Genomic DNA, 24,653 nt, shown 5'->3' on the forward strand with positions numbered 1-24,653 from the left:
CAGTGTTAAATATGGTTATGAAAACTTAGCATTTCCTGTTATAGTGGAATAAAAAAAAAAAACATGCACAGAATCTAAGGGACATGACAAGTTTGGCCACACAGCAAACCACTAAAGATACTCCGATTAAAACAACACTGTATTTTCCAGTGTCATTCATGTTGTAGACTGCCATCTTTGCTCAGGCATTTGTTAGATTCTGTAATTACAGTTCAGATACTTGTTTATGTATTTTTATATGTTTACTTATTTATTTGGTGCCAGTAATGAGGCTTTAATGCAGGGCCTGGAAGCTCTCTAGCTTTTTGGTTTAAGGCTAGTACTCTACAATTTGATCCATACCTGCACTTCTGGCTTTGGGATAGTTAATTAGAAATGACAGTCTCACAGACTTTTCTGACCAGGCTGGCTTTGAATCTCAATCCTCAGCTCTCAGCTTCCTGAGTAGCTTACAATACAGCCATGCACAATGGCTTTCAGATATTTTAGATTAAGTAGTGACTGAATAAAAGCAGAACAAGGGCAGCTGTTATTCACTGGTACCTATACTATGTAAAAATCATTCACAGATAATCATTCATTATTGACATCTACTGACCAGAATGGAATTGAACTAGGAAGACTAGAAGGAATTACAAATAAATTGAGCACAAAATATTACCTCAGGGGCTTCTAGCCAGGTGAGGCACTAGAACTAGAAACAGTAAAAAGGAGTCATATCTGAAGACAAAGACTAATGATAGCAAATTTCTAGAAAAAAGTAACCAAAAGCCTTAGTAGTAGAAATAGAATTGAAGGTGGTCCTTACAGAATGTGTAGAATTCAACCAGGTGTAGCGGTGCACACCTGGACTCACAACATTTAAGGGGCTGAGGCTAGAAAATTCCAAGCCAACATGGACTAGATTTTTTTTTAAATGTCAGTTGTGAACGAGGCAGGAAGCCATTTAAAGCACAAGAAACCAAAGGAATATATAAGGAAATAGCAAGTAACTGATTTTGTCTACACCACAGAGTGTAACAGAGAACATTGTGAAATGAGATTAGAAATAGAGGACCAGAGAAAAGGATGTGATCCTTGCTTTCTAGGAGTGAGTGACAATTACTGAGGAAGGTCATAACATGATAGTATTTTGCTTTAAGTTTCAGAGAGGAAACAGGCCCATAAAAGATTTCCTAGGTTCAAGCCCTAGTATTAGTACAGACAAAAAAAAGAGACAAATTTATTAGGGGTACTTTTCTAATACTGGCTGTTTAAGAGGCTGAGAGTTGAGGATTGTGGTTCAAAGCCAGCCCAAGGAGGAAACCCCATGTGATTCTTATTTCCAATTAACCATCAGAAAACTGCATGTGGTGCTCTGGCTCAAAGTGGTAGAGCACTAGCCTTGAGCAAAAGAGCTCAGGGATAGCACCCAGGCCTGAGTTAAAGCCATAGGACCAACACTAAACTCAAAGCTCTTCCTCTGTGTTAAAGAGAGGTGAGACAGTCAAAGCATACATAACCACACAGAACCAGGTAAATGTAGAAGAAAAAAAAAAAGTAAAAGAAGGTACTAAGGGTTACAAAAGAAGGGGTGATTTATTTTCTTTTCTTTTTTTCATATATTTTTTATTGTAATTAATAGAAGGGTTACATATTTGCCAGATAGATGGTGCATTAATTCCCATACATTGATACCCTTTCATGAGTGATTTATTTTCTCCAGAAGCAGAACTGGGGAAGATTTCATGGAGGCATGAAGCTTAAGTGGTTAGTTTTTTGTTTTGTTTTTTTCATTTTTTTATTGTAATGTATAGAGGAGTTACAGTTATATTCGCCAGATAGAAAGTGCATTACTTCTCACACATTGATTTCCCTTTTCATGTTTCTGTCCCCATTTCCCTGTCCCACCCACCCCCCTAAAGCAGTTACTTTTAAAGATTAATAGATCTTAGAGATCCTCTACTTCAATCTCTTCACTTTACATTTGAAAAAACTGAAGCTGCAAGAACATGACCAACATCTTTGATGTGATCACCATCAAAATACTAATGAAGTTCTTTACTGAGATAGAGAAAACAACCCAAAAGTTCATATGGAACAACAAAAGACCTCGAATAGTCAAAGCAATTCTACACACCCCCAAAAAAGTAATGTGAGTACTATCACAGCCCTAGACCTCAAGTTCTGCCACAGATCCATAATAACGAAAACAGCTTAGTATTGGCACAAAAATAGATCCGAAGATCAATAGAACAGACTATAAGACCCAGAAACAAAACTATATACTTACAGCTAGCTGATATTTGATAAGGGAGCCAAAGGAACAGTGGGAAAAAGATAGCCTCTTCAATTATTTGAGAAAACTAGATATCAATATGCAGAAAACTGAAAGTCAATCCATTTATCACTATATACTAATATCAATTTAAAGTGGATCAAAGACCTCAATGTTAGACCTGAAACTTCAAAACTACTGAAGGAGGGAGTAGAAGAAAAGCTAGAACTCACAGGAATAGGCAGAAACAATTTGAAGAGTCTGAGAGAAATAGGATTACAACAAACTAAAGTTTCTACACAGCAAAGGACATAGTTGCTAAACTAGAAAGATAATCAACAGACTGGGAGGAGATCTTTAACAGCAATCCATCCGACAAAAACCTAATATCCAAAACATACAAGGAGCTCAACAAAATAACCCCTCTCAAAGCTACTAAAACAATTACTAAATGGGCAAAGGAGCAAAGGAGAAACTTTTCAGAAGAAGAGGTAAGAACAGCACCTGGGAGTGTGACATAGTGGTATAGTGCTTGCCTAACATGCATGAAGCCCTGGATTCGATTCCATAGTACCACACACACAGAAGTTGTGCTGTGAGCCTTAAGAAAGCCCAGTGCCCAGGACCTGAGTTTGAGAAGTCACAGGAATGGCAAAAAAAGAAAAAAGGAAGAAGGAGGAGGAGGAGGAGGAGGAGGAGGAGGAGGAGGAGGAGGAGGAGGAGGAGGAGGAAGAGGAAGAGGAGGAGGAGGAAGAGGAAGAGGAAGAGGAGGAGGAAGAGGAAGAGGAAGAGGACGGAGAAAGAGGAGGAGGAGAAGGACGTCCCTGGACATAAGGAAAATGCAAATCAAAACAACTCTTGAGATTTTATATCCGAAATTGGCCAATATTGTGAATTCAAATAACAAATGCTGGTGAGGCTATAAACTAATATAACCACTTTGAACATCATTCTGGAAGTTCTTCAGAAAAACAAACCTAGATTTTCCCTATAACCCAGCAATACTACCCTTAGTCATCTACCCAGAATGTTACAAGTCAAGACACTTCCATACTCATGTTCACTGCTGACCTAAAGTTGTAGAAACATCCCAAATGACCTAAATAGATGAGCAAATCCAAAAAATTGTGATATCTACAATGGTATTTTACACAGCTATTAGAAAGAAATACTGTCATTTGTATAGAAATGCATAATCCTTAAACAAATCATGTTAAGTGAGGTAAGCCAAGCTCTAAAAGACAATGGCCTATGCAGAAGTTAGATCTAAAATACACTAGGTCATAATAAATTATACAGGTCTCTAGGCATTCACACACAGTGAGATCAAAGGAAGACCGCTTAGGAGAGGAACAGAAAGGAACAATGATTATATGCATATGACCATACAAAAGAGGAAATGGAAGCAAGCGATATTTCTCAACTTTGTATTGTCAGGGTAATGTATAGAAGGGTTACAGATAACATTACCAGGTAGTAGGTGCATTACTTCTCACACATTGATACCCATTCTCATGTTTTGGGCCCCATTTCCCTCCCCCCACAACCTATCAATTATCTTAATATCCCGCCTTCCCTTTCCTATTTCAGATGAACAAATAAACGTATATAAAATATACCAGGTAACAAAGTCAGATATGCTAACAATACGAGAATAACCAATGGGCAACAAAAGAGAAGAAAAATAACATAGTACATTAAGAACAACAGTCACACATTATAGAGCTCTAGTTTCCATACCCTAGAGATCCTTTCATTTAGTCTCATCCTACATGACCTTAAGTTCATAAGTTTTGAGTTACTATAATCCTCTGCTAGGAGAGTTCTAGATGTGTACTAATTATTAGAATGAGGAAAACCGTTGAGGCTATGTTCCTTTGGGTCTGGCTTACTTCACTTAATAGGATTTTTTCCAAGTCTTTCCATTTCCTTACAAATAGGACAATGTCATTGTTTGTGATGACAACATAGAATTCTATTGTGTATAAGTACCACATCTTCTTGATCCAATCATCTACCGAAGGGCAACAAGGTTGGTTCCATATCATCACTATGGTAAATAGTGCTACAATAAACATTGTTGTGCTAGTGACTTTAGTATGTCCTTGTTTCTGGACATTGGGTAAATGCGAAGGAGAGGAATTGCTGGATCATAGGGGAGCTCTACATTTAGTCTTTGGGGAATCACCATACTGCTTTCCACAGTGGTGAACTAGTTTACACTCCCACCAACAGTGTAATAGCCAGCTCTCCTGGGCAAATCCCTGCCAGCATCTGTTATTAGATTTCTTGATAATGGCCATTCTACCTGGAGTGAGGTGGAATCTCAAAGTTGTTTTGATTGAATTTCTTGTATGGCCAGAGGGGTGGAGCATTTCTTCATGTGTCTATAGGTCATTCTTATTTCTTCTTCAGAGAAGTCTCTCTTTAAGTCTTTAGCCCACCTTTTAATGAGATAGTTGTTTTTTTGAAGATTAGTTTGGAAAGATTCAATGTTTTGAGTTGTAGATATATTTTAGATATGAGGTCTTTGTCTGTTGTATGGTTAATGCTATGTCCTTTGCCATACAGAAGCTCTGCAGTTTAATGCAGTCCCATTTAACCAAACTTTCTTGAATTTGTTGTGTCTCTGGGTCTTTATTAAAAAAAGTTTCGACCTGTGCCAAAGAGACCTAATGTATATCCTATTCCTTCTTGAAAAGTTTTCTGGGTATCTTTGATCCATTTGGAATTAATCCTGGTGCAAGGTGACATAGAAGGATCCAACTTTAGTTTTCTGCAGGTTCTTAAACAATTCTGACAGCACCACTTGTTGAAGAGGCTGTCTTTCTTCCATCCTGGTTTTTTGCTTTGTTTTGTGGGGTTTTTTTTGGGGGGGGGCTTCCTTATCAAAGATTAGGTGGCCATAAGTCTGAGGGTTGATTTCTGGGCCTTCAGTTCTATTCCATTGGTCCTCAGGCATGTTCTTGTGCCAGTACCAAGCTGTTTTGGTTACTATAGCTCTATAATAGAGTCTAAAGTTTGGTACTTATATTCCTCCAGCACTGTTCTTTCTGCTAAGGACTGTTTTTGCTATATGGGTTTTTTTATTATTCCATATGAAATTTTGTATTGTTTCTTCTTTTTCCTTAAAGAATGACATTGGAATATTGATGGGTATTGCATTGAATTTGTAGATAGCCCTTGGCAGGATTGCCATTTTCATGATGTAAATTCTTCCAATCCAAGAGCACGGGAGGTTTTTCTACATCTTCAGATCTGCTTTAATTTCCTTTTTCAGGGTTTTAAAGTTTTCATCATGAAAGTACTTTACATCCTTAGTTAGGTTAATTCCTAAGTACTTTACATTCTTTGAGACTACTGCAAAAGGAATTGCTTTCCTTGATATCTGCCTCATTCTAAGAGGTATTTTTTTTCTGTTTCTTCTGTCTTTGTTTTTGTCTTTTTGTCTTGTTTATCGATATGTCTTTGGGAGTGTAAGGAGAAGCACAGAAATTGGGAAGACATGGAGTAAACAAATGCAGTCATGGCACTCACTGGACACTGTGCTTAAAACAACTTGTGGGTAAGGATGTGAGGGTAAAACTGGGAGAGGCAAGTGAAAAGGTGATACTGTCCAAAAGCAAATGTACTCTTTGACTTACTTATATACATGTTACCATTATTTTTTTAATTTCAAATAAAATTAATTTTTTAAAAAGATAAAGAGGGCCAGGAGTTTGGCCTAGTGGTTAAAGTGCTTGCCTAGCATGCATGAAGACCCAGGTTCGATTCCTTGGTACCACATACATAGAAAAAAGCCGGAAATGTTGCTTAGGCTCAAGTAGTAGAGCTCTAGCCTTGAGAAAGTCCAAGGACAGTGCTCAGGCCCTAGGCTCAAGCCCAAGACTGGCCAAAACAAAGAAAGAAAAAGAAAGTTAACTATGCATGATGACTCAAGCTTATAATTCTATTTCATGAAAAAAGAAGTTCATGAGACTCCATCACAGTCAAAAGTGGTATGCATTTGTTATCCCAAGAATAGAAGAAGTACAATGGCTGGGCACAGTGACACAAATCTATCAACCCCAGCAACATGGAAAAGGTTAAGAAGGAGCATCAGAGCCCAGGCAAACTGAAAATCTATTTCAAAAAAGACCATTATAGCCAAGCACCAGTAATCCTAGCTACTCAAGAGGCTGAGATCTGAGCATTCTGGTTGGAAGCTAGATCAGGCAGGAAAGTCCAGGAGATTCTTATCATCAACAAAGCTAGGAGTAGGGCTATGGCTCAAGTGATAGAGCACTAGCCTTGAGAAAAAAAAAAGTTCAAGGACAATGTCTTGAGGTCAGTCCCAGGACTAGAATAACAATAATAATAACAACAACTGAAAAAAGGGACTGTAGATATAGCTCAAGTGGTAGAGAACCTTCTTCCAAAGCACAGGGCATTAAGTTAAATGTTGAGTACAGAAAAAAAAATAGAAAGTAAGATGAGTTGGGGAATGGAATATCTAGGGTAGCAGAGTTCTATAAAGTGAGACCCTACAAAGGAAAGAAAATCCCAGAAAAATAGAGAAGAGGCCAAAATGCCAATAGTAATGAGTACAAATATGCTTACCAGGAGTGAATGAGGGCAAGAAAAAAGATAGACAGCCCCCAAGTCTAACCTGGATAACAAAGGCCATGATTATACCTATCTCAAAGAAAGAGACTTGAAAGAAAATCTGGAAAAACAGGGAGGGAACTTATAGTAAAAATGAGACCAATTTGGAACATGTTAAAGGTACTAGCACTGAGATTTAAAGTCAGTACTATCTCCTGACCCATGGCAAGAGTCCTTTTTGCTTTAGCTCATTTTTAGATAGGGCCTTATGTGTCGCCCAGGAGAGGCTTCAACTGCTATTGAGCAGCTAAGATTACAAGCATGGGTCACCATGTTGGGGACCCCAGGACGAGATGTCTATAAGCCAAGAAGAGCCAAAGATTACAGCAGAAGCTAGGCAAGAGACATGGAACAGACTTTCTCTCAAGGTCCCTGGAAGAAATCGCCAAACATCTTCCGGTTGGACTGGAGAAAATATATTTCTCTATTCTTAAGCCACCCAGTTTATGGTAATTCATTATAGCACCCAAGGAGATTAATATAGGAGCCAGATTGGAAGCAAAGTATTAAAATGGTTCATTAAAGCCGGGGTGATTCTAACCATTTCACATAGAGATGATTGTCTTCTTTAGAAACACCTGATGGAGGGCAACATTGAAGAACTCACTAGCAAGCCTACTACACAACTGAAGCAAACAGAGGCTAAGAACTGTTTTATTGCTGCCACCATGTATTTCCTTGTTGCCATACTTTCTTACCCCATGCACCTTGCTGTCAGAGGCCACAACCCTGCATCCCTACCATGCTGCCACTGGGGAAAAGGAAGATCCATGTGCGGAAGCAGCACATGACTCCTGCACAAGCGTTAGCTAAGATACGAGCACCAAAGTGGGCATAATCCAGAAAAGAAACCCCACCACTGCTTTGGTCTTCTGGTCTGACTAAAAGCTTAAAATTACAACAAAAAACGCATCTTACCTCTCTCAAAATTATATGAAAAAAATCTGAAGACTTTATATGTGTGAACAAATTTTTTCCAGTAATCTTACTATGATTTCATAACTATAACTGGCCATTGAAGATGCTGGTATTGTAGGCATTTTACTGATACCAAAAAAAGGTATGTAATTCTGTAATCCTATTAGATACAAGCAATGTAGGAGGTATATAGCTGTACCATAAAATCATAATATATTACTGTTCATTGAGATCATTTTGGATTTTCAAGGTAATCTGACTATAAGGCTATGAGAATAATTATATAGTACTATAATCATTAATGGCAGGATATCTAAAAACATCTATATTTTCATATAAACATAGTTCATTCTTACTTTACAGATTTAATGGGTATTAACATAAGTTACAATAAAGACTAATCTTAATCAAGTTCAGACCTGACTGGTGAGCTTACTCAGTTCCTTTTCCACCCCCAACTCCTGCAACTTCTTTCGACAATGTTCTATGCCCTTTAAAAATAATCACACAATTATGATTAATCCCATAAGTATCATGTAAGGTAAAGTATTGGACTCCAGCATTTTTCTGTAGCAACCAACAATAGGACATGGACCAGCATCATGGACGCAAATACTGTTCTATTTTTTAGGACAATACTGCTCACAGTCTAGGGGCAGTAGGTTGCTCAGTTACCAGAAACTTTTGACAAGTCACTTTTCAAACTATACTGCTTCTGGAAGCAACTTTACAACTCCTTTAACTTCCAAAGAAAACAACCCAAGATTTACATACTACTATAAAATACTGAGCCAATGGGAAAGAGATGAAAAGTGGACTGTATTTGTATACGCTGTTTACAGCAGTGTAACGATAATACATCTAACACATACATAAGAAAATACTGAAGGAAAATAGGCCAAAAGAAAGATGGTACTTCTCAGTCATAACATCGCATTAAATCCTTCTATCTCATTCAACTTAGCAAAGGAGCTCCTATCCTGGTCATACTTAATATACATTAGAAAATACAGACTGAAAACTATTGTTATTATGGAAAAGGCAGTGAGGCACATAAAAATACTGGAAATAATGAATTGGGGTAAAAAAGACAAAGATAAAACTGTTACACTGAGAGAAAGGTGGAGATGAACATCCTACTGAGAGAAAGGTGAACAACAGAACTGTCCTGGCACAGAGGGAAGATGAAAGCAGTAAAGGGATAACATGTTCTGTCTTGGGAGTAAAATATGATCAAGTATAGATGGGGGGGAGTCCATGAAATATAATCTCTGCTCACCAAAACTGGTAGGCTAGAAAGGTAAACCAAGAACCAGAGAAGGAAGTTTAGAAACAAAAACCCCACAGAGTTTAGGTCCTTGACACAGAGGCCCATAGGTAAAAATCAAAGATCTTAAGTTTTTAGTGACATAGTTCTTCAAAATACTTATTCTGGCCAAGGAGTGTCAAAATTAATTAGAAAGGGATAAGACTAGATTAGATTATGGGGCGTGGGGGAAGTAGGATCTAAGAAGAGTTAGGAAGGTCTAAGCAAGAAAGATAAAACATAAGCCCTATAACAAGGGGATGAGAATGTTGTATACAACTCAAGAAGACAACTGGACAATCATGAGCTGGAATCCTGTTTTTCCACATCACAATCTCACTTCTAGAAAATTACCTAACACAATTGATAATAAACTTTTCTTTACAGGGACAGCTGTATAGCACTGTAGATAATAAGAAAGTGATAACAAAATATACAACAGTTATATTACTGAACAAACAAATATACTAAAAAACTATTATAAACAACTCCACAGGATTAAATTTTAAAAATCAGTGAAACAAATGATATAGAAAAACAATTCCATTTTGAGGATGGGAATTTTGACTCAAGTGGTAAAACACTTGCATAGCAAATAAGAGGTACTTACTTCAACATCCAGACTGCCCACCCACCCTCAGAAAGAGAGGGAGGGGGAGGATTCCAATTTTTAAAAATGGACCAAAATTTCATTTTATATAACACAAAAAAGTCAAACATTCATTACAAAGTGCAGCCAAGAATATCTCTGTGGTTAAAATATCAGGAATTTAAGGATATGAAGGTGTTTTGCTTGTATGTTTTCTAATTTTTCCACTATTATATTGTATTTTTTCATTGTTTTAGTTTTTGTTTATTTATTTTGTTCTGTTTGGTGCCAATACTGGGGCTTGAATACAGGGTCTCTAACTGGATTTTCACTTAAGCCGTGCCTCCAGCTTCAGCTTTTTACTGGCTAACTAAAACAGATTTGCCCAGGCTAGCTTTGTGAACCTTGATCCTCAGAGCTCAGCTAGTAGCTCATGAGCCACTGACATGCAATTCTTTTTTTCTATAGATGCAAATATATATATATACTATATATATATATATACTTTCTTTCTTCTTTCTGTTTTTTTTTTCTTTTTATGTGGGTAAGAAAAAATATCCAAAACAAAACAGCAAGAACCTAATTAACCCTGGACAATGACATGGAGACAGAATGAAAGCTACAGGGCAAGGGTGGGGGGAGGGGTGGAGGACAAAACTGAAGGAAAACAAAGCATCCTAGGTATTTCATTATACCAAGGTGGATAGCTCCAGTTATCTTCCTCCTCCTGTGGGAGGCTGAAATCCCATGTGGACCTTCCATCTCCACTGGAAATGTGTAGTTTCAGCAACCACACATAAGGATATGATCTGTTTAGATCTCAGGAAGTTTGGGTGTAGACAATGCACCATATCAAAATCCAATTATGTACCACTTTTACTTAAGGTTTCCAACCACAAGAGCATTTCCCAAAAATAACTTATTACCCTCTTCCATATGTCACAGCAGAAGCCAAGCAATTGTCCAGGATTAATGATAGAGATAAAAGTAAAATCTAACTCCAGGAACAGGGTTCCAAGACCACCCAGGTTCAAGAATCTGAGAGCATTAAGGGAAAAAAAATTAGAACTGAAGATGATTATTAGTTTACCAAAAGAGCTTTGCCTTCCATGATTTAATATTTCAAAATAACTTCTGGATTTTCTGGCCCATTTCCTTCTGTTCCAAAGGCCTTGCAAATACCCATTGTTCAGGCAGCCAGGTAAGTAAGTTAGCTTGTGCTTGCTGTGTTTGAATATAGCCTCAACCCTACTCCCTAAGCATTTGGTATCATTAAGACTGACAGAATCTGTGTCCTCAAGGAACCACACTCTCTAGATAATTCTCTAGATAATTCTAGAATTAGATAATTGTTCCAACAATAAGCATAAAAATGCACAACAGAATACCCAATTCCATACACTATATAACAAGGACCTAAATATGCAATTATGTTTCTGAGCTTCAACCAGAGGCCAGGCACTGGTGTCTTATGCCAATAATGCTAGCTACTCAAGAGACTGAGATCTGAGGACTGCAGTTCAAAACCAGCCTGGGAAGAAAAGTCAATGAGGCTCTTAACTTCAATTAAGTGGAGATGTGACTGAAGTGGCAGAGCACCAGCCTTGGGCAAGAAAGCCAAGCAAGAACATGAGGCCCTGAGCTCAAACCTTAGTACTGGCTAAATAATTAAGACACTCCACCAGAGGAGTGGGGAGTGACATGAGCTGCTTAGCTGCAGAGATCAACAAAGCAAACAAAACACCACTGAGATGAATAAGCACCACCGGGAAGTAAGTGCCTAAGAGAAAGACCTTGGCAAATTCCATAGGGCAGGAAGACAGCATGTATCTGGGATAGGGGTGGTACAGTATACATGGATTTGACTCCTGGCACACAGGAAAACAGCATTGTTGTGGGGTATGCAGGAGAGTGATATGGCTCCCTTAGCATTCTCTTAAAAAAGACACTGAACAGAACAGGGTCAGCAGCAAAAACAGAACTGTAATAGAAAAGAGAGAAAGGAGATGTGTTCACATCTAGAAAACATTTCTAAGACAGCTGATAGGGCTGAATATGCCAGGCTGGGTAGAAAAATCTGTGAGACTCTTATCTCCAATTAACCACCTAAACCCCAAAAGTCGAGGTATGACTCAAGTGTTAGAGTACCAGACTTGCATGAGAAATCTAAGGGACAGTGCTAAGGCCCTGAGTTCATGACCCAAGGCTAGCATGCATGTTCTCACACACAGGCAGATACACATGTACATACTGCACACATATACACAAAAAGCAAGGTCTGTAAGGAGTTTTTAAAAGCTGAAGGGCTACTCAGGCCTGTACAAGGATACCCCAAGGCCCATGGCTGGCAGGGCTGTGACATCTGAAACAGAGCCCCTAAGGTCACCACAGGTAGATAGAGATGAGGGAGCTAGTCAATAAATATTTGTATTAAATATGCTAAATCATGAGGAATGAGGCGGAAAGGTATCTGAGTGACCTCTACCATTCCAGGATCTATTCTATCACGTGCCTGTTACTCAGCAATGCTGTTCTTCCAGTGGGAGACCTTCCATACCTGCTTGGCTCTGGCACAGGCTTGGTAGCCATGGATTGCATCAGTTAATAGGCTCAACTCAGTTCTGCTTCAAATCTCAGTACAGCATTTGCCAAGGGTCTATTTAAATCCATTGGCTGGCTCCATGAAACCTGGCAGATTTGAGTATTGTTCAAACAAGTAAGCTACTGCCTGGCTTTAAAAACCTATTAAAGATTTTACTAGCAATTTTACTATATCGTTTTCATGAATTTGGCCTGTAAATACCACATCTGCTTATATATCATCGCCTCCATATTGGCATAACGAAGATAAATATACAGGTTCTTAAAATTGTGCACTTAACTCAGTGATACTACCAGCTCTGTCTGTCCAAAGCCTCAGTTTTACCACCCCCCCCCCAAACAATACGCAAATTTCCCAAGCTGATAGTGTCAGCCAGGGGGCTCAAAGAGAGAGTTCTTACTTTACTTCCAACTTCTCTTCCTCTGCTGAGGATTGAACACATTTAACACTGTTAAATTCATCACTGTGCTGGTAATTTATTTAACCAACACTAAATGTGACTTTCACCTATACATCTTTTTCTATCCCATTCACTCCTCCCTGTCCTGTTAAATAACCATTCTGATGACCTCAGGAAATTGTGTCCATGTCCTTGCCATTCCTTACAACTCCACATCTTTTAAAGTTTGGGTCATAAAAAAATACTAATTCTGGCCATTTCTAAGTGTCACTACACCAAGAAAAAAAATTACAATTAAAAAAAACAGTAGCCACAAATCAAATTCCCAAGGTTCCAGATAAACTAGAAATCTATCAAATTATATTATATTGTTTCCATTTCATATAATTATCAATACTGAGAACAGAATTACAAATATGCACAATATTGTACATCATTACATATTTTAAGGATTTGTGTGTATGTGTGTGTATGTGTATATAACTGAAGTTTGAACTCAGGGCCTTACACATTCCAGGCAAGTGCTCTTGCATTTCCAAGCTTTTTTAATGCATTATTTGCTTTTTATAAAGATCTGAAGATTTTTGCCAGGCCTTGAACCTCTATTCTTCTATTCTTGTCTACTTCTGGAGTAGATGAGATTACACGTGGTCACTAAGCTTTTGTTTTCTTTGGACTTGGCTGTTGGCTTCCCAGTGGTCCTCGCATCTCCTCCTGATAACCAGCTGGGATTACACGTGCGAACCATTATGCCTGTCCATCCCCAAAATTTTTGTTGTTGTTTTTTGTCGGTTGTAGGGAATGAACTCAGGGCCTGGGTGCTGAACCTCTAGCCTTGAACCTCTTTGTACTCAAGGCTAGTGCTCTACCAGTTGAACCACAGCACCAATTCTGGTTTTTGAGTGCTTAATTGGAGGTAAGACTTTTCTGCCTAGACGGGCTCTGAACGATCCTAAGATCTCAACCTCCTGAGTAGCTAGGATTGCAGGCATGAGCCACCAACACCCAGACCCAAAGCCTTTTTTTAAAGGGAAAATTTACCAAATCGAAAAAGAAAACAAACAATTCGTTTTGTGTATTGTTGTTAAAGAAGGGGGAATGATACGTATTAAGCAAGCTCACTCTGAGGAAAGAAAAAGTAACTGTAAACCAGTATGAAACTGATTTAGGTAAACAGAAAATATTTTTTAATCTCTATTCCTACATCTTTCTTTGTTATTCTATGCAGTAAATGAAGAGAATGATTGGGGGTAAAATCTACAGGAAAGGAATTCCTCACTGAAAAGCCAGCAAATGAACAAATCTATCAGCATTGTTTTATACTGGCCTAATAATCTGTATAAAGTAGCAAGTTATTATGTATAGTATATTCAAGTGTGTGCCTTCAAACGGGTGGGAGGGAGGGTACAGAACTTGAGGGAAAAAGGATGAAAAAGTGAAGCAGTAGAGCTTATTGGACACTGATGAAAGTGAACGACACTTATGGATGGAGACAGGAAGGAGGGAGTGGGAGAAATTAACAGAACAGACATTGTATGAAAGGAAATATACTCATTACCTAACTCATGTAATTATAATCCCTCGATAGTTCACTTCTACAATAGTAAAGAAATTTGTTTAAAGTAACAGGTTACTTCTCAAACTAGATAGCACTCAGGAACACAAGGCCAGGATATGGGCTGCCAAGCCCTTGCCTTGCTAGAATAGTCTCCAGGTGTGTCCCCCTTCCCTACCCCAGCATTTAGAACTGGAGAATCTGCCAACTATTCAAGAGACTCTCTGAATATCTAAGCCTTGATGAACACAAATTTTTCTTGCAGATTTCTTCTCAAAAGTATCCAAGTACATGTATGTTTCTGGCTCATACTGCATTTTAAATATTCAGCTGAGGCAAATGATTTTTTTAAGTGGGACACAGAGCATTTCTCAATGGTTTTTCTGAATCTTTGAAGCCAAGCAATATTGAGTAAAACAGTACTCTAAATTATAAATGCCTAAAAGGACACACAAAGAGCAGTAGGAACAATGATGAACTACTAATCAGGTTTTCTGCTAAAAAGGGAAGGAGAAGATAGGTTTGATCAAAGTTTATTATGACCACAGATGGAAATATCACACCATATCCCTATAGTCCAATTAGTATACACTAATAAAAAAAAGAGGAAAACATGACATTTGAAATATGATGTAAAAATCAATGTTAATAAATTCTTTAATAAAAAAGAAAAAATAAAGAAAAACAAGCAACAAACTGAAATTTTTAAAAACACATCAAATCAAATTATACTGATCCCACTTTAGGGGACATAATCAGTTTGGAACATTTTAACGTTTTTCTTCCATTGAATGACAACTCTAAGGTTTGGAGAAAAGTATACAAAAATGTCTTTAAATGTGACTGTTATAAGACCAAAAAAAAACCCTCTGTCAAAGCAAAATTTAAATGATTGAAATAGTTCTTACAATTTTCAAAACTAAAGTTATGTGTGGTATGGGTAAGATGAAAACAGGATGAAGTACACAAGACTGAGCCAGAATATCACACACACACAAAAGCAAACAATATCTGCTGTGCCAGCTGAATTCAAATTAACCCAATTTTTACATGTTAATTAAACCAGCTATTTTCCTCTTATTGTATTTTTTGCTTCTTAAGTGGTAGAGTCTACAAGTGATTCCCAACAGACTTGTTCCAACAACAATGACGTATTCATTTACTTCTATTATGACCATACAATACAGTAACTGAGCAGTAATTTTTCACAGTCAATTACATGTGTGGTTCTTTTTGCTTAAAGATGCTGAAATAATGTGTACTATAGAGCCATATGCCTGAATCTCTAGTCTGCCAGAGGCAGTTGCCTGGGTAACACATTTTCTCTTCAGTTTAGCATAACCCCTCATTGAATATCATTAGGTATCATTAAATAGCAAACATTAACAAGAACTTCAATATACTACTTAGATAGAGTCATTTTACCCATGTAAACAAGTGCTCCATCATTTATATTAAGCTTAAAATAGATTATGATTTTCTGTATTTAAGAACATAAAAAAAGAAAAAGTGCACACGTGTTGATTCCAAATTGAATTTACAGAAATCTCTGGTAACAAATGAGAACTCAGATCGAGTTTCAGAGAATAATACTTCTCCGCTGAGAAAGATGGGGAGAATGACAGAAGGGTGATATTGGTCAAGAGGCATTGTATCCAAAAACTGACACGTGGAACAGAAAATGCTTTGCACAATTACTAAAGATATTTTTAAAAAATAAAATTAAAAAAAAGAGATTAATAATTATCAATATGGTCATAATAAATGCAAACAAAGGAAGATGAAGTTTGTAAGTTTTATTCAATGTAAATAATTCTACTCATCACATCTCAAATCAAAACATTGTTTTACCTTTGTTAAGAAGGAAGAGGATAAAAGGTAATTCAGTAACAAAAAATGATTACCAGAATCAAGCTAATTTCTGGGTCTATCATCTTACATAGTTATTTCAGATTTAAAATAGCTTTAAATACTCAAAATTCAATAAAGCACTATATAGATATATATATAGATAGATGGCAATGAAACATTGCATGGATGGCAATATATAGTTTACACAGGGTAGTCCAGAGGAATGCTACAGCAAAAGTAGCAGCCATACTAGCCAAGACTCTTCATCTAAAAAACAAATATGGGAATCAGGATAGTTTGACAGTGTATCACCTGCCCAATATGACCAGGACCCTGGGTTTGATCCTCAACACCACACACATAAACTGTGCAACCTGAATATCTGATAAATATGACTGATCATATATGTAAATATGATTGGATAAATTAAACAATATACTTTTTCTACATCCTCCATTCCCAATTGAATAACTCCTTTATAACATGGAATAGCATTGTCTTTGAAATATCATAATTTCATATATATATATCTATACTTTTAGCCTATTTACAATTACAACTTGTCCTCTATCATCAGCAATACACAGGACCTCCAAGTACTCTATGCTATTTTTTTTAACCACACCTGAGACTTGAAATTGGGGCCTGGTTCTGGTTCTGTCCTTAAGCCTCTTTGTGTTCAAGGCTACCACATGAACAACAGTACCACTGTGGCTTTTTTTTTTTTTGAGTAGTTTACTGGAGATAAGAGTCTCATCTAGACTTTTCTGCCCAGGCTGGCTTTGAATTGTGATCTTCAGATTTTAGCCTCCTGAATAGCTAGGATTACAGGTATGGGCCACTGGCACCCAGCTTCAACATTAACATAAAGGACAAACATTAAAAAAAAATGGGGCTGGGAATGTGGCTTAGTGGTAGAGTACTTGCCTAGCATACATGAAGCCCTAGGTTCAATTCATAAATATAAAAAGCTAAATGTGGTGCTGTAACACAAGTGGTAGAGTGCTAACCTTGAGCAAAAAGAACCTCAGGAACAGTGCCCAGTCTCTGAGTTCAAGCCTCAGGACTGGCAGGAAAAAATAAAAGGATCATTTGATAACCCATTCTATTTTCCTACCTGTTACACTACAAAAGAAAGAAAGGCTCTACAATCCTGGATATGGGGGCAAGAGTGGTCCGGGACTAAGAGAGGTTAAACAAGAAGCCAGAACACTGTCCACTCAACCTAAGATTAACTAAAGAGAAAACTCACCACGAATAAGGGACTTCATGATTATGGGAATGAGACAGTGCACCTTTTTCCTAATGAAGCACAGTTAGAAATGTCACACAAATGCAGTCATTTCACTTTGGGTGATATGCTCCTATCTCCACTGATCCAAAAATACTCATCTAGCCACAAAGGTGAATAAAACCTCAGTCAGATGTCCCATCCAGTGGCTGAAATAGATATAGTTGGCAGGGAAAAATTATTTCATGCTAAGTAAATATCCCACTGTGTTCAGAAATTTGGTTATTTGAAATTGGATAGGGAAGGAGGGAAAACAAGATGAGGGGTGGGGGTGGGGGGAGGGAAATGGGGACCAAGACATAAGAAAGGGTATCAATGTATGTGAATTAATGCACCTTCTATCTGGCGAATATAATGTAACCCTTCTATTAATTACAGTAAAAAAATATATGGAAAAAAGATAAAAAAAGAAATCCACTTTAAAGAAAGTGTAGGTGAGGCAAATCATTAAAATAATGACAGCAAAGATAAAACAACAGATTTGAGATCAACAGATTGAGTTATATCTCTATTCTCTCCATGGCAATTCATTCACTACACTACAATTTCAAATAAAAATAATGTAAATTAAAGGTCAGGGGCCAAGCTTAGGGCCACCTAGGCAAATGATGGATCTCATCACAGTCATCCTAGGTTACAGAGCAAGATTCTGTTTCAAAAACATGAAAACAAAACAAAATACAAAGCAAAAGATCTGAATGAAGCACATGGATGAGCGGAAGAGGGCTAGGGATATAAAAGTAGCGAGTATTAAGTATTAAGAGTTCCCCCAAGAATTAGCTTGGAAAAGTTAGAAATGTGGAAGATCCAGAAAAGGAGGCTGAGAAAGGACAGGCAGTAAGGTGTAAGGAATGCACGAGAACACAGTGTACTGCAAGTGAGGAGAGATTTTTCAGGGAGGTGTGAGGGAGCAACTGTGCCAACCTGAGGACTAATATTATCATTGGACTCTGAGGTGTGGACTATAACAAGGGTAAATTCAGTCCTACAGCAAGAAAAATCTTGAGGAGTGTGGACGGAAGGTTGAATGAGGAGAGGAATTAATTGAACCGACTGAGATTAGAGCTGCAAAAAGAAAAGAACTGAGGTGGAGCTGGAACGGAGTCAAATCCCAAGTTCTTTAATGTGAAAGAATACGTGCTTCTGTGCTGCCATGAATGGCAGAAAAGTGGCAAGTGAAAGTGCAGGAGGGAAGTTGGGAAGGAGGGAGGAAAGGAAAGGATGCTGGAACATGGAGGTAAAATGATGACACACAAGTGTTACTGGAGGAGAAAACAGGACCAGAGAAGTTAGGTCACTTGACCAAGGTCTCTGAGATTTTTAACAGACCTAGTAACTATGAATATTTTCAGCCATAGTTATTTCCTCCATTACATAATGACTTGTACAAAAAGAACCATTTTGTCTGAGAACAGTGTCAGAAGTGTAACTGTGAGCACCCCTAGTGTGAGAGCAAGTGGGAAAGGGAATCAGATAGCCTACAAATGTCTGGTACATGAAACCAGGGAACACAAGAACAAGTAAAATGACATCCTGAGAATAAAATTCACTATTCCTCATGCGATGTCTAGTTTCTTATCTAACAGCCTTAACATGGTCAGGGAAAAGGGCCTTATGATTTGAATGATGTAAACTTTAAAAACACTAATCTGCAAACAAGTAGTAGAATAAATCAGAGAATCTAAGTTTCTATATTGTCATCAAAATCTAAGTTTCTATGCTATCATTAAGAAGGAACAAGTCTTTGGCTCTCCAATAAAGACTGCCAATTCTACCTCTCCAAAAATAGAAAAAGAAAAAAAAAGGGAATAAGTAAGATTACATATTTATAGTTATTTTCAAAACAAACAGAACAAATGGTTGAGAGACAAAGCAATTGAGTGTGTGTGTGTGTGTGTGTGTGTGTGTGTGTGTGTGTGTTTTCCCAGGGACAGATGATTAATTTTATGTCAGCTTGACTAGGACATAAACTATACAAATACAGCATTGCTCCTGGGTTTATGTATCAAGGCACTTCAGGATGGGATTAACATTTGTATGGAAAACTAGGTACAGTAGATGGCTCTGCCCCAAATAAATGGTGGGTGGTGGGCATCTCTCAATCCATTAAGAACTTGAATGAAACAAAAAGAGGAAATGGTTTCTCTGGCTTAAGTCTGGCTGAATGTTTGAACTAAAACTACCAATTTACCATGAGATTGCTATTCTATTTGTTCCTGATTTTCAGTCATTTGGATAGCCAGGACACTGATTTTCACATGGCAGGCAATGGGGCTTCTTAGCTTCCACAATGGTTAGCCAATTCTCTAAAACTAACCCATTCTTTGAAAACCTTAACATATATGCACACATGCACACTGGTGCTCTTTTAGCTATCTGTGCCCTATGTTTGTGTGTGTGTTGCTTTCATGAGCGATCTCTCTCTTTCTCTCTCTGTCTTTCATGTTTGTGTATTGTCACATGTCCTCTCTCTGTATTGTTCCCTGTGTGTGCGTGCGCCCATATTATCTCCATGTTCCTTTCTCGCTCTCTCTGAATATACTATACTATATAGAGCTTACATAGCTGCCCTTTGAGAGTGAATACGAAGATGAATATTCATACCAATTCATTTATATTTGAGTGACAAATGAAGAAAGACAAAGACTGAAAGAAAAATGAATTACCATAAATTTTTAGAGAGGAAAGGGATAGGGAGAAGGGAACAGGCCTAGGTTTGATTTCCCTAAGTATATCACCTTTCTGTTATACAGTTTTGACTTGGGAAACATATGTTTTACATACTCAAAAATTCAATTAAGTCTAAAGGGAAAAAAGCAATCCCTAAAAATTGAAAACAAACTGAAACGAATGAACTTAACCATATATCAAGTTGGTGGCAAAACCACACAGAGAAATGGATTATTTTAAATACCTCTAGAACATGGTGTTTCAATTGTATATATGCTATAGAATATAATCTAAGCACAAACAAAGCTGCAAAGAAAAATTAAACTTCATTCAATATCAAATTGCTAGAAACAATACAGGTGCTATTACGTTGAATATGTTCTATGTAATACAAATATAATTATGTGAATGTTGCTGGTAACTAGGATTTTTAATGGAGAGGAAAAATAAACAGAAAAGTCAATGAACTAAAGCTTCTTCCACTTTAGTCTATTTCATTCATCTTTGAATTAGAAATAGCATTATAAATTGAAGATCTCCACCTCTGAAGAAGTCTTATTCCTTGAAAATATCTCTAAGATCATGATATTCTAAAAGTAAAAATGACATGTAATTTCCAGATTGTAGTCCCTATATAATTAACTGCTCATTAAGGAGTAATAGAAGCCAAATATAGTTGGCTTATACCTATAACTCCAGCTACTAAGGAGGCTGAAATTTAAGAATTGCAGTTCAAAGCCAGCAAGGCAGGAAAGATTCTTATCACCACTTATTTAGCAAATTCCAGAGCTGTGATTCAAATGGTAAAACACTATTTTTAGCAAAAAAAAAAAAGCCCAGGGACAATGGTCCTGCCCTGAGTTCAAGTTCCAGTGCTGGACCAAACTCTTTTTTTTTTTAAAGCAAAACAAAATAAACAAAGGACTCCTCAGTGTACTTCTAGAAGTTGACCCACTGACAATGATGCCATAACCAATGGGAACGATAACAGGCAAGAGATATGTTCTCATCTTGTAAAACTCATCCACTAAAACTTCTGGGGAAAGACATATATATGGTTCTTACATAAAGCTTAATTTTAAATGTCCTTCTTGAAATATAGGCTTTGTATGCAAGCAGACTGGGCAAAAAGTCAGAAGAAATGAGTCTAAATTCTACTTCTACCACTACTACTCACTAACTCTAGAAACTGAGCACATTATTTAACGTTTCTGATTCTGTCCTTCCTGCTCTGTAAGGGGGCTCAAAAATACTTTTCAAGGGCTCATTTGAAGATTAACTAAGAAAATGGGTGAAGACTGACTAGTACCAGATCTGGAACTCTATATATGCTCAGTAATGATTCCTTTCCTTCATCTTATGGCCTCCCACCTGAGAAGGGGTGTTAGCAGAACTCCTATCCACAAAGTGTTTCGTGTAAACACTCAACAAGTAGTACCCAGCCTTTCCCCAACCTCCTTGCATTATACAAGGAGCCCTGGATCTGGAGTCCACCAGGAGGAACTGCATTCTCGGCTATATCCTGTGGATGGCGGCCTCCACCAGCGGCTGATTTCCAGGTTACCCTTTTTACGCCCACTTAATCCCCAGGAGGATTGTTCAACAGCCAATACCTCCCCCTGACTACATCTAACCCTTTTTACTCCACCCCGAACCTGAGTAGCTAAACTTAAAGTACACAGTCACAGTAGCCTTGATCTTACATTAAATTTTATTGTAACAAAATCGCAAGATGTGGGTTAGGACCCAGTCTAAGACTTTGACCCTTTTCCATTCATGGCCCATACCCCAACACTAACTTCTAAATGACAGACTATCGTTCTCTTACCACAAATTACCACAAATTGCACCACCTTCTCATCTATTTCTCAGGGCGGGGGGCAGGGAGGGGGAATCAAGGAAATCAAAAGTAAACTCCATCGACCCCATCAACACTTTAATATTACATTCTCTACCCTAATCTCTACCATCCTTTCCATTTCTCTAGCTTCTAGCTGCTAAACTTTAAGTCTCAGGATTCCTTCACTGTTTATAAATCACTAAATTCTCCAAAGAGCTTTTGCTGGCTTTACCTACCATAAATTATTTTATTTTATATATCTATCATAGTTGTTACATTAAAAAGTAAACTAAATTTTCAAAATATAGATTCATTAAAAATAAGAAATTACTAAGCAATATTAAATACTTGTATGCAAAGCAACTCTTTTACAAAGATTTACTAAAAAAATATTTTCGTAATCTGCAAATATCTTTAATATCTTACTTAATGGACTACAGTTGCACACAATATGCTCTAATAAATTGTTTTGGTTGAGGAATATAAAAGATTTCAGTCTCATACAGATTCATAGTTTGAAAAGGAAGGAGTATGTTAGTGCCCTTTTTACCTAATTGATGACAATTTCCTTTGATACCAAATCCCAATAAGCAATAACATCCTAAAAATTAGTTGTGGAAGCTGAACTTTTCCCTTACTACATTGAAAGTCAGGTTCTGTTATACACTTTGAATAGATTTAACCCACAAAATTTCACTATAGCACATACTAAAGACACATGCATTGACATCATTATCAATGACATAAAAGTCTAAGTACTGAGACATTTCCATGTGAAATTATTAATTCTTCAAAATAGAAGCAGTATCCCATATAGTAAAATGAAAACTACTCAAATGCTTTTGCCAGACAACCATCCCTCTTCAGTAAGGAAAAGTTCTTACTTATTTACTAAGTACTTCCCATTTAGTCAATGTAAAACTGATGTGTATTAAAAAGTAAAATTTAATGAAAATCATTAATTTACACTGCTTCTTCAAGACTACTGTGAAGCAAAAACAGAATAATAATTCCTGGTAATGTGTGTAAGAAAGTTACTATTACTACTCATATTCTCTACGTTGACATATGTGTTATTATTCCTTTTGAGCTACTGTAATAAAAGATCTTAGGCAGGAGAAATTTCTTGTTCAGAGTTCTGAAAATGGAGGCACTAGCAGATTTAGAATTAGGCAGTAAATAAATGACTTCTTGTATGTGTCCTCACATGGCAGATGGGGTGAACAGGCTTCCTCAAGTCTCTTTGAAAAGGGCAGTAATGCTAACCAGGAGGGAAGAGTCCAAACGACCTAATCACCTCCCAATGATGATTCACCTCTTACTATCATTCCTGTGGGGGTTAGATGTCAGTACGAATTCTAAAAACACAAACACCTATAGCTGCTTTTAGAAAGGTCAGTTCAAATACCCACAAGTGAGAAAAGTAAATTAAACTTTATGTAAATAGGTATGACCTCCTGGGCTCCTGAAAAGGTCTTACCAACTTCCAGGGAACCAATGACACTGAGGAAAGCCTTTCTGGATGAAGAACAATGTAGATCCTTACAAGAGATCAGCCTCCTAGACAGCATAACAGAATGCCTTCTTTTCCCTTCCTACAATATCAGCTTCTGGCATTTTCTATCCAGTTTCACTCATTAGCATGTGTAATGTTATCTATCCACCTACAAAGACCCTTAACCTCTCTTTCTCCTACATCTGTGTTCCCACTTCTTACCTTCCTTTTCAGCGAACTCTCCAAAAGAGGGCTTAGGGTGACAAGGTAAGAGGGCAATGGGGAGGAAGGTGAGAGGTACATCTGAATGAGATGTGAAATCAGTACCCAGTCATTAATCAACCCTTTCTGGAATTAAAAAGAAAAATAAAACCCAGACATCTGACATTCCTAAAGATTTTCTAATGCATCAGCAACATAATACCAATCTTTTTAAAAATTCTTTTTAATTTACTCCTTGTAGACAGTGTCTAGCCACCACATTGCACACAGCTTCCACCCCCCATGATTTCAGACATCAAATATTAACACCGAGTGAGTAATGCAAAAAGAAAGGGGGTTAATCAGACATCTTGAGAGAAAGAAAAAGAAAATAGCTCTGATTCAATGAGAGCTGTTAATGAGGCTTTTTGTTTTGGTAGATTAATTTGGGAGTCTGATGAATATGAAGAACATTTAAGCTTCTCAGGTGACTGCTGGTGATTATTATAGGGTTTTTTTTTCCTTTTTAATTAAAGAGATGCCTTTGCTTAATTCTATAAGTTTTTGAATTTCAGGTGTCTACCAGGCATGTCTGTCCACCCTAACAGTGTACAAACTTCCCTTGTTAGCAAATTGAGAGATCTCCTATTATTGATTTGCGATTGTACTTGACAGATGATGAGCATTGCAGGCTGTGAACTGCTGATGTTTAAATACATTACCCTAATACTCTTTAAGCATTGCCAATTGTAAACCTCATTAACTCCCAGCGTGCGGCCATGGCCTGGATTCCTTCACTACAGCCTCACAAAGTGAAAACAGGTATATAAAGATGATTTTACCATCAACATTATTATATCCTCCTTCACCTTGTGAAGTATTTAAAAGGCTGTAGGGTTTTTTTCCTCCCTTCTGAGAAGAAGAAAAAGCAAACACAGAAAAAGCAGAAATTTAATTTTACATGCACAGGTCACACATTGTAAAACCCCCCAATTTTTTTTTATCTTTTCTCTTCTTGACACTTTTGTTCCTTA

The 24,653-nt window shown here is 37.4% G+C and overlaps 1 protein-coding gene across 1 annotated transcript in view; it reads right to left on the reverse strand.

Annotated features, from left to right (window-relative positions):
- Positions 1 to 24,653, reverse strand: part of Slc25a13 (solute carrier family 25 member 13) — a 164,519-nt gene that overhangs the window by 100,092 nt on the left and 39,774 nt on the right. The gene's annotated exons all lie outside the window — the stretch shown is intronic.

Source organism: Megascapheus bottae, chromosome 5 (genome assembly GCF_031878675.1).
Source record: "Megascapheus bottae isolate mThoBot1 chromosome 5, mThoBot2.hap1, whole genome shotgun sequence".
Classification (NCBI taxonomy): Eukaryota; Metazoa; Chordata; class Mammalia; order Rodentia; family Geomyidae; genus Megascapheus; species Megascapheus bottae.